The sequence below is a fragment of the Podarcis muralis genome, chromosome 10, assembly GCF_964188315.1.
Source record: "Podarcis muralis chromosome 10, rPodMur119.hap1.1, whole genome shotgun sequence".
In the NCBI taxonomy this organism is placed as follows: domain Eukaryota; kingdom Metazoa; phylum Chordata; class Lepidosauria; order Squamata; family Lacertidae; genus Podarcis; species Podarcis muralis.
This window is the reverse complement of record NC_135664.1, coordinates 500,551-511,857: the sequence shown is the minus strand read 5'-3', so window position 1 is coordinate 511,857 and position 11,307 is coordinate 500,551. Positions and strand designations below refer to the sequence as shown.

Below are 11,307 nucleotides of genomic sequence, written 5' to 3'. Positions count from 1 at the left end.
TCAAATCCAAACTCTTCTTCTTCTTCCAAAATGTGATAAGCTGCTAGCACATTTGCAAAGCTAAGCAGGGTCAGGTATTGCTTCAAACTGGATGGGGAGCTGTGTGTTGAGTTTCCAGCATCGGACTAGATGACCCCTGGGGTTCCCTTGAATTCTATTATTCTCAATATTAATTTTTAAATTATATTTCATTACTTTCACCAGTTTCAAATTTGTTATCCATTTCTCTTTGGGATTTGGCTCCCTGCCTTTCCTTCCATGCTGTTTTTGTACGCTTCCCTTTTACACACTGCATGATATCACCTATTTCACCTAATACAGGTTCCTCTATTATATCACATACTATTAATTTCTATCATTCTCATTTTGCTTTTGTTTTGCTTTTTCCCTCCCCGCCCCCAAACAGGCTTCCCTTCTCCGCTTTAGCTGAACCTCCCGCATTCTCTCCTTCAAGTGCGAGCGCACATCTCCCGAAGCATCTCTATGTCCCACTAGGCGCAGTTAGCTCCGCCTAACTACTGGCGACGCATGCGCGGTCTGCCGCGACGCCGTTGGAGGCTAGTATGGCGGGGGCGGGGCAAAGGGGGCGGGGCCGCGCGCTTCTCCGCCACGCCGCCGGGCCTTATACTTGAGTAGCTCCGCCTAACTGCTGGCAGCGCATGCGCAGCTTTCCTCCGCGCTGCCGTTGGCGAGCAGCCTTGTGGGGCGCAAGATGGCGGCGGCGGTGCTGCAGGCGGCGTCTCGTCAGGTGAGAGTCGCGGTCGCGCGTGTCTCCTCCTGGGGGGCCGCCCTTTCCCCCGCGCCGGGGTGGCCTCGGCTGCGGGTTGTCAAGTTTCAGCCCCGTCAGAGACGGAGCCGCGCCTGGCGGGTGTTTCGCCTCCCCGCAAACGGGTTGTTTTGTGCGCCGCCTTTCTCCCGAGAGGGGCTCGAGGCGGCTGACAGATCGGGAACGTAGAAAAGGCGACAATTAGAAAGCACACAGAGTCCTTTCCAGGCCTGTGCTCGGGGGGGGGGGGTGAAGGACACAAGCGTCTCATTTCGCTTGGAGAGGTGTCAGCTGCTGTGGAGGTTGCCCTTGGGGGACAGAAAGCCGGGATTTCGTCCCGTGGGTTATTGGGCCCCAAACAGAAGCCCACACCAAAGTCTGTCTCCCCACCCCGCCAGAATAAACTCAGGAATGTAAATAGTCTTTTGCTTGGTTGCCTGTAGGAAATAGTGTACTGCAGTGCCCTCTGCTAGCCAGGCATGCATTCCCCCTGAGCATCGGGGTGCTACAAATTACAAAGAATTGTGTCTCCAGGTGGGTAGGCTAGTAAATTATTTGTGGGCTCGCGCTTTCGTGGTCTTTCCCTCCCAAGACTAAATCTGGAAAAACGTTTGTCAGCAAATCAGGTAAAAGTATAATTAGATTTTTTAAAAGAACAGATGCACTGATGAGTATCTGGACGCTTGCATCTGATTACTTGCACAAAATGTACCACACTTTGACCCCGATTTAATTTTGTTATAATAACAGATCTTCTGCATCCCATGTGTTGGACAAGTAAGGGGTTATTATGTTGACTGGAGGATGGTACGTGATGTTAAGAGAAGGAAGATGGCTTTTGAATATGCAGATCAGAGGCTGCGGCTGAATTCCCTTAGGAAAAACAAAATTTTGCCCAAAGAACTCCAGGTAAGATGAAAATACTGTTTTAAGATATTCTTGATTGTAGCAATGAACCAGGCATCTCCTCCCCATCTACATCACAGATTCAAAAATATATTTTATTTCAGTATGATATAACCATTGTAGGTTATGAACAGGTTATGAATAGAATCATCTCCTGATTCATTTCCCACAGTTCATCCATTGCTTTTTACATACTTTTTTAGTCATTGGTTTATCCAATTTCTATTCTTCCCAGGAGCTAAGAGTCCACTAAGCAAATAATAGTATGGAAGCAGCTAGCCAGTTATGTGCAGTTACAGTATTACACTGAGGATCAGTTTGGAATGCAACCTACTGCTTGGGAATCCTGTAATTTTGTTTTAAGTTATTGTGTCTTTGTTGTGGTGGGTTCCCTGAAGTGGCATCTATTATGCATTGAAAACCTTTCACATGGTGTCCTTCAGTTAAAAATTCCAGGCAGTTTTTTACTGGTTATTCTGTTCCAGACTGTAAAAGGTAAAGGTACCCCTGCCCGTATGGGCCAGTCTTGACAGACTCTAGGGTTGTGCGCCCATCTCACTTAAGAGGCCGGGGGCCAGCGCTGTCCGGAGACACTTTCCGGGTCACGTGGCCAGCGTGACATCGCTGCTCTGGCCGGCACGGAAACGCCGTTTACCTTCCCGCTAGTAAGCGGTCCCTATTTATCTACTTGCACCCGGGGGTGCTTTCGAACTGCTAGGTTGGCAGGCGCTGGGACCGAGCAGCGGGAGCACACCCCGCCGCGGGGATTCGAACCGCCGACCTTTCGATCGGCAAGCCCTAGGCGCTGAGGCTTTTACCCACAGCGCCACCCGCATCCCGTTCCAGACTGTACTCTTTCTTAAATTTAAAAGGCATCATGAAAGCTCTTTTGTTTTCCATATGCTTTTAGAATTTAACTGTTGGTTGTTCTCCATAGTGATTCAGTCCTTTTACAAAATTCCTTTTTCTTTTTCTAAATGTATTGTCGTAGGTAGTATTTTTGTTGAGTACCTGTGTACATGTGGCATTTGAATGCTCCAGGAACAAACTGCTAATTGTTAAAGAAAACAACACTTGTGTTATAGTAATTTAAAGTCTTAACCAATTTATTACAACACTAGGGCTGACCTGCCCTCCGCCATTCCTCACCCATTAACTTCCTAGACCTTCCCCTTCCCACATCATGCAACTACAGTGATACCTCGCAAGACGAATGCCTCGCAAGACGGAAAACTCGCAAGACGAAAGGGTTTTTTGTTTTTTGAGCTGCTTCGCAAGACGATTTTCCCTATGGGCTTGCTTTGCAAGACGGAAACGTCTTGCAAGTTTGTTTCCTTATTCTTAACACCGTTAATACAGTTGCGACTTGACTTCGAGGAGCAACTCATAGCACGCAGTGTGGTAGCCTTTTTTGAGGTTTTTGAAGACTTTGGTGATTTTTGAAGCTTTTCCAAAACTTTCCCGACACCGTGCTTCGCAAGACGAAAAAAATCGCAAGACAAAACTCGCGGAACGAATTAATTTCGTCTTCCGAGGCACCACTGTGCTAAGATTGCTTTTCACATTCCCATTTCTGAAGCGGCTTCTCTCTCCAGTTTTGCAACCCTGCTTTGCACTCTTTTTTACCTTCGCCCCATGTCCATGCTTCTTCCCTCTCCTTTTGTGCAAGCAGCCTCGCACACAAACTTCCCACACAGTAACATCCTGAATCTACCTCCTCCTATGCACCCTTTTCATCTTCTGCCCAGGTATGAAGCCACCATCCCTTTCATCTTCCACCCTATTCCCTCGCCTCCTACTCCCTCTTTTTTCGCAAACCCCCTTGCACCCCCAATTTCATGGATCATGGAGCCCAAGAAAGTAAAATCTCTCACTGCCTCCATTTCTTCCCCTTCTATTTGCCAGGAGGTGATGGGACCAGTGGCCATGATCTTCGTTTTTTTGATGTTGAGCTTCAGACCATATTTTGCGCTCTCCTCTTTCACCCTCATTAAAAGGTTCTTTAATTCCTCCTCACTTTCTGCCATCAAGGTTGTGTCATCTGCATATCTGAGGTTGTTGATATTTCTTCCGGCAATCTTAATTCCAGCTTGGGATTCATCGAGCCCAGCCTTTCGCATGATGTATTCTGCATATAAATTAAATAAGCAGGGAGACAAAATACAGCCTTGTCGTACTCCTTTTCCCAATTTTGAACCAATCAGTTGTTCCATATCCAGTTCTAACTGTAGCTTCTTGTCCCACATAGAGATTTCTCAGGAGACAGATGAGGTGATCAGGCACTCCCATTTCTTTAAGAACTTGCCATAGTTTGCTGTGGTCGACAGTCAAAGGCTTTTGCATAGTCAATGAAGCAGAAGTAGATGTCTTTCTGGAACTCTCTAGCTTTCTCCATAATCCAGCGCATGTTTGCAATTTGGTCTCTGGTTCCTCTGCCTCTTCTAAATCTAGCTTGCACTTCTGGGAGTTCTCGATCCACATACTGCTTGAGCCTTCCTTGTAGAATTTTAAGCATAACCTTGCTAGCGTGTGAAATGAGTGCAATTGTGCGGTAGTTAGAGCATTCTTTGGCACTGCCCTTCTTTGGGATTGGGATGTAGACTGATCTTCTCCAATCTTCTGGCCACTGCTGAGTTTTCCAAATTTGCTGGCATATTGAGTGTAGCACCTTAACAGCATCATCTTTTAAAATTTTAAATAGTTCAGCTGGAATATCATCACTTCCACTGGCCTTGTTATTTGCAGTGCTTTCTAAGGCCCATTTGACTTCACTTTCCAGGATGTCTGGCTCAAGGTCAGCAACCACACTACCAGGGGTGTACGAGACATCCATATCTTTCTGGTATAATTCCTCTGTGTATTCTTGCCACCTCTTCTTGATGTCTTCTGCTTCTGTTAGGTCCTTACCACTTTTGTCCTTTATTATGGTAATCTTTGTTAATTAGATTAGTCTTAATAAGGTTATGATTTATGTTTGTTTGTCTATTTGTCTCTGTGTTTAAATTTTTGTGAAAAAAACAATAAACAATAAATTTTTTTTGGGGGGGGGAGAAAACACTACATTTCCCAGCACCCCACAAAATGAGCCCTCAGCGCCCTAACCTGCTGGGTTAAGATATCGCCAAAAACCCAAGGTCAGCCGAATCATTACAAAGGGCGCTAAGCTGCGGGGGAAAGCCTCTGCAACGTTTGTCGAGAAAACACTATGTTTCGCCAAATGCTTGGAGAAGGCCCCATGTGACATTTGGCAGTGAAAAAACTACATTTCATGGCGCCCCACAATATGAACCCTCGACACCCTTACCTGCAGCGTAAAGATTTCGCCAAAAATATGACATTATCCGATTAACTCCAAAGCGGTGCTCCAGGAAGAGCCCCTGTAAAAATACGTTTCACAGCTCCCCCCCCCCAAAAAAAAAACACGAGCCATCAGCACACTAAACATTAGTTTCAATATTTCGCCAAAAATCTGGGGTTGTCTGACTAACTCCAAAGCAGAGCCATATGCTGTAACAAGGCCCCATGCAACATTTGGCAGTGAAAACACTATGTTTTCCTGCACCCCACAAAATCAGCCCTCGGCGCCCTAACCCTCAGGATCAAGATTTTGCCAAATATCACCACTGGAGAGAGACCTGTTGCATAATGTAAAAGTGCTGTCTAAAATGTATAAGATATTATGGGAAAGGGATTCCTGCGCTGAGCACTGGCAAAATGGCCCGTGCAATGTTTAGCAGTGAAAACCGCACGTTTCACAGCGCCCCACAAAATGAGCCTTTGGCGCTCTATCCGAAAACCTGACGTCATCCAATTAACTCTAAAGCAGCGCCAAACTGGGGAAATTGCCCCCCTGCAACATTTGGCAGTGAAAATAGATAGAAGTCAGTGCTTTATACGGTTCAGCCATCAGGCGTAGCAATGCACAAAGATTAAAGCCACGATAGCCAGCTCTGAAAAGCTGGTGTGGTTTGTGTTTTCTGAGGCATAGCCATGAGGCTTGGAGTTAATGACTTGTAACACATCACAGTCATGTTGACACCATGAATCATGTTGACACGATTAAGCGCTTCTACGCATGCGCAAGTGGCGAAACACGGAAGTAACCCTTTCCGGTACTTCCGGGTCGCCGTGGGACCCAACCTGAAAAAAGGTAACATGAAGCAAACGTAACATAGGTATGACTGTACTGGAAGAAGCAAAGATCTCCCGTGTCAAAGCAATGATTCTTCAACATCAACTTCACTGGACTGGTCATGTTGTGCAGATGCCTGATTCTTGTCTTCCAAAGAAACTACTCTATTCCAAACTTTAAAATGGAAAGCGTAATGCTAGTGGTCAACAAAAGAGGTTTAAAGACTCTATCAAGGCAAATCTTTAAAAATGTAGTATAAACACCGCCAACTGGGAAACACTAGCCTGCCAGTGCCCCAATTGGAGAACAGCTTTTACCAAAGGTGTCATGTGCTTTGAAGACGCTCGAACTCAGGACGAAAGGAAGACATGTGCTAAGAGGAAGGCATGCTTGGCAAACCCTCACAGTGATCAACTCCCGCCCGGAATCCAATGTCCCCACTGTGGAAGGACGTGGGGATCCAGAATTGGCCTCCACAGTCACTTACGGACTCACTGTTAAGACCGTGTTCGTGGAAGACAGTATTACTCGGCTACAAATGATCACCAAAGAAGAACAGTATTTGAAAGAATGGATTCCATATACAGTAGTACCTCAGGTTAAGAACTTAATTTGTTCTGGAGGTCTGTTCTTAACCTGAAAGTGTTGCAAGAGACTTAGTAGCTTTTTCTTCTAGATTCCATCTAAATTGCACGCAGAATAAATACTGACCTCTAGGGCTATGAAGTGGTGTTTGGGTAAGTTTATGGTTCTTCTGCTCCTGGTCACTCACCTGTCTGTGGTCCTCAAAGATTTCTTGGTCCCACAGCAGGGAGTAATCCAGAGCATTTGGAAGTTAATCCCTGTTACCTATGTTCCTCAGAGATAATATGATAGATGGTAGCTATCGTTAATCACCACTTAATTATCTCTGTTGACAGAGTCTCAACAGAAATGACTAACCAGCCACGATGCCTTCCTGGAACTCTCAGTAATAATGCAATTGTCCAAATATTGGAAATCCCTATTCAATAGGAATTGTTGGGTGTATTGTTGACGAGATCACTGCAGAACACGTGAGTAACATTTGGCTCTGTGCTACTCAAACTTTGGCTGCAAACCTGCATTCATTGTGATTTGTTTGCAGAGAGGTTAGATGATGAGGCAACAAAACACTACCCCACATTTTCCAGTGCATTTTCTTTTAACTTTTCTTTTCACAAGAAGTCCATTTGGGGGGAAATAGGGTTGTTCTGCAGGACTAGGTACAACCTGAATATGCTGGTATGTGATTGAACATTCCCTCCAGTACTTTGGCCACCTCATGAGAAGAGAAGACTCCCTGGAGAAGACACTGATGCTGGGAAAGATGGAGGGCACAAGGAGAAGGGGGCGACAGAGGACGAGATGGTTGGATAGTGTTTTCGAGGTTACCAGCATGAGTTTGACCAAACTGCGGGAGGTAGTGGAGGACAGAGGTGCCTGGCGTGCTCTGGTCCATGGGATCACGAAGAGTCGGACACGGCTAAACGACTAAACAACAACAACAACAATTAACATTGTTATGTGACTTCCTTGTATCCCCCTGGTTGGATTTCAGTGCATATCATTTTAACGGTTTTCCAAATCAATATTCTTATAAAATTAACTTAATCACTTAACATCTTTCTTACTTCCCAGTTCAGTATTAAACATATTAATTCATCACATATTACATATTTAAATCCTACGCCTATCCGCTATATGCAAGCTTTTTCCAATTAGTTTAACTTAACATATTTAACTAAATAGTCATTAAATTTTGTCCATTCTTCCTGATACTCCTCCTCCTTCTGGTCAGGGACTCTTCCAGTCAGATCGGCTATCTCCGAAAAATCCATCATCTTCATCTGCCATTCTTCCACTGTTGGTACTTCTTGCGTTTTCCAATTCTTAGCTAACAAAATTCTTGCTGCAGGTGAGTGTCCCACCGGGCGAAATGCCATCACTGCTGCAGCGCCAAAGGCAGGTGGCTAAGGGGTGGTGAGTGTCCCACGGGGTGAAATGGGATGTACCCCCCCCCTCAAGCTCAGGATTCCAGAACTAACAACTGTCAGTTGGGAGGGACGGAAGGCAAGGACCCACAGCCCAGGTGGGGCTCACTAGCTTGGGGAGGAGGTGTGTGATTCCTCAGCTGGAGTAGATGCAGGACAGTTGAGGCTCACATGCCTCATCACCGCAGAAGCTATAACTGGAAAGCTGTCCTGGCCAGGCCTGTGTCCTTTGGCTCCAGTTGGGAGTGAAACGGATGACGTCTGATTTTGGGCGAATTTTTTAAAAAAAATAATAATTATGATTTTCAAGTTTATACATTTCAATAATTTTGCAGTCATTTTCACATTTCAAAACTTGACTTCCTTCCCCCTCTTTCTGCAGTTCCTTAAATTGACTCTTCATATCTTATGCATATCCAAATTACCTTAATTTCTTCATTTATGCATCTGCTTTAAATATATAATCTTATTAAACTGCAGGTTATTCCAATAATCCTGCCAATGTTCTTATCTGTTTACAGTTTGTAACTATTCATTAAACCATTTCAATTCTTTAATAAAAAGTTTGTTCTCTTGCTCCTAGAAATGGTCAGCATGCGACAGAGGCCACATCCTGGGAACGGCTTTGACTGGCCACCTAAACCAAGTGAGGGCAGCCAAGGAGTCTCAAATGCTCAGGAACTTCCCCTGTGTGCCAAGACAGGCTCCAGCAGATTAAGCGGACAAGACCAAGCGTGGGCCCAGTGGTCAAGAAGGTGGTTTCTGCAATGCTGTGGAGGGAAGTGAGGGGCAGATGGGGCTCATCCACCTATAAAGATAGCCCAGCGAGGAGAAGGAAAACTCTGATCCTAATTTGCCTTGTGGGATATCTTTGGGAGCTGAAAAGGCTAAGGAGTAATCCCTACACAAATCTGGACTGGAGTCCCTCAGGCAGTTGGATGGCGCTGTTTACAACCCCTTCTGACAACTCCTGCAGCCCAACTGGTGCCTAACTCTGCTTTCCTTGGAGACACATCTTGTCATCTGGGAAGCCCAGGACCTCCAGACACACTGCCCAGTCTTGCTCCCTGGAGAGGTCACTTTGGAACTGCTGACACCGTTGCTTGACTTTGACCTCACCCCCGGAGGCGCACTCCATTGCTTCTCAAGACAGACAAATGCCAGCATTAAAAAACTATTTGAAAGAATTTTATTTCATTCACAAAAGACAATCTGGCATGTGATTAGGACAGTGGTTTTCAGACAACGGGTGACACGTTTATTGATCCAGTTTGGAAGTCTCTGTCTTGTCTTCGCACATGCGCAGTTCCATGTAGGAGCAACAACAAGGGAAGGAGCCAAACTGTCGACTCCTGCAGCGAGACTCAGGATTTCCACTCATGCTCACAAACGTAGGAAAAAGCACCGCCTAGGATAAAAGGATGATCACAGAATAGCATGCTTGTAAAGGAACTTGATTAGAATAATAATAATGATTTTATTTTTCTATTTGGGTTTGTGGGGAAGGGGGGGGGACTGGGTCTTGGTGGGGAGGGAGATCTGTGCTGGAGCTGCTGGCCTCACTGCTGTCGCTGCCCGGAAGAGAAAAGAAGAGAAAAGATTTTTAATCTTTCCATTTATTATTATGTTGACAACCCATCTTTCCTTCAAGGATCTTCAGGTGGCTTACGCTATTCTCCCTTTCTTTAATTATACTTACTTCCTCATTCCATTTCTCTTCCAATATCTCTTCCTCCTCCTCCTCGCAGACCAGGGGGTGGATTTTAGGGGCACGACAGCAGGAGGCCAGCAGCTCACACAGCCTGCCGCACTGGCCATTCTCTCTTTCAACAGCCTTTGAGAACAACTGAGTAGGCATCTAGAGCGTCAACTGAACAGGCATGTGGATCAGCTAGTCACTGGGCACAGTCTATCCTTTTGGAGGGGGCTTTCCCCAGTTTCCATTTATAAGAAGTTTGAAAGGTTGCCTCTTTATAAAGTCTGTTTCCTTGTGATGAAAGACCACACTGGAGACTCATAGTGTTTTTGAAATATATAAAGGTAAAGAGACCCCTGACCATTAGGTCCAGTCGTGGCCGACTCTGGGGTTGCGGCGCTCATCTCGCTTTATTGGCGGACCGGTCACGTACAGCTTCCGGGTCATGTGGCCAGCATGACTAAGCTGCTTCTGAACCAGGGCAGCGCATGGAAACACCCTTTACCTTCCTGCCGGAGCGTTACCTATTTATCTACTTGCACTTTTGACGTGCTTTCGAACTGCTAGGTTGGCAGAAGCAGGGACCGAGCAACGGGAATTCACTCCGCCGTGGGGATTCGAACCGCCGACCTTCTGATAGGCAAGTCCTAGGCTCTGTGGTTTAACCCACAGCACCACCCGCATCCCTATTATTTATTTCTTTAGATACTTGGGTTTTGGGCGAAGGGAGAACTGGGTCTTGGAGCGGGGTAGAGCTGTACTGGAGCTGCTGGCCTCACTGCTATCGCTGTCTGGAAGAGAAATGAAGAGAAAAAATTCTAGATGCCTACTCAGTTGTTCTCAAAGGCTGTTGAAAGAGAGAATGGCCAGTGCGGCAGGCTGTGTGAGCTTATTACATTGATGACCCATCTTTCCTCCAAGGATCTCCAGGTGGCTTGCGTTATTCTCCCTCCCTTCCTCCCTTTGCTCACGCAGCCAATCTTTATAAACTAATCTAAACATTACTTGGTTCCCTATGTTTCTGAATCTTGAGGGATAGTAAAAGAAACAGAATGCAGAAGGAGTTAGGAATCCTACTTATACTTTATATGAAGAAAGTCTCTTCATTACACCAGAAAACGTATTTCCTTTCTCACAAACTACCTCCTCAAACTAAATATGCTCATCTTTAATTTTATAGTCCCTCTCCTCTTTTGTCCAGTTCTGCCCCTCCTTTCGGCGCTTTTCTTTTCTTGATTCTCCAATTAGTCCAGCCGTTTCTCCTAGACCACGCTACGCCATCTTTGCCATCTTTATAGGTTAGTGTTTAATATAAGTTCAATATTAAAAGTGTTGCCTTCTTTTTTACCTTTGTTTCCCAGTAACTTCCACCACAAACAGCGCTGACAATCCAAGTCTTTTAACTCAGTCTCTTTCGCTGGGCTCACCCCACTTCAGAGTAAAAAACAAGTTAAGTCCTTGAATTCCGCTTCTTTTAATGGGCTAGTACTGCTGCTGCAGAGTGAAATTTGAATCTGTCTTCCTTTTCTTACTGGTACTTGTTAGAGAAATCTTTGCTCATGGTTAAGTATAATGAGAAAGATTTCCAATATATTTAAGATAAAATCTCCCGCTCTTTACTCTTTATGTGCTAGTCTTTTGGGTCTGTTTCTGAGCAGTTCACTTTGTATAAATAAGTCTCACAGACCCTCTTCTCCTCAAGCTCTCCTTGTTAGCTTAGTCCAGTAATTAAGGGGATTGAGAAAGTGAGAGATTTTGCTGCCGTTCTTACCGTTTGGGACTTTGAGGCTTGCTG

General features: G+C 45.4%; 1 long non-coding RNA gene across 2 annotated transcripts; it reads left to right on the top strand.

Annotated features, from left to right (window-relative positions):
- Positions 1-631: 631 nt before the first annotated feature.
- On the top strand, positions 632-10,859 carry LOC114589831 (uncharacterized). 2 transcript variants are annotated; one of them, XR_013394521.1, is made up of 4 exons: positions 632-748; positions 1,517-1,675; positions 6,725-6,859; positions 8,400-10,859. It is a non-coding gene; the product is annotated as an uncharacterized LOC114589831 (long non-coding RNA). The 2 variants fall into 2 exon arrangements; XR_013394520.1 differs by lacking the exon at positions 6,725-6,859 and having other exon boundaries at positions 639-748.
- The last annotated feature ends 448 nt before the right edge of the window (positions 10,860-11,307 follow it).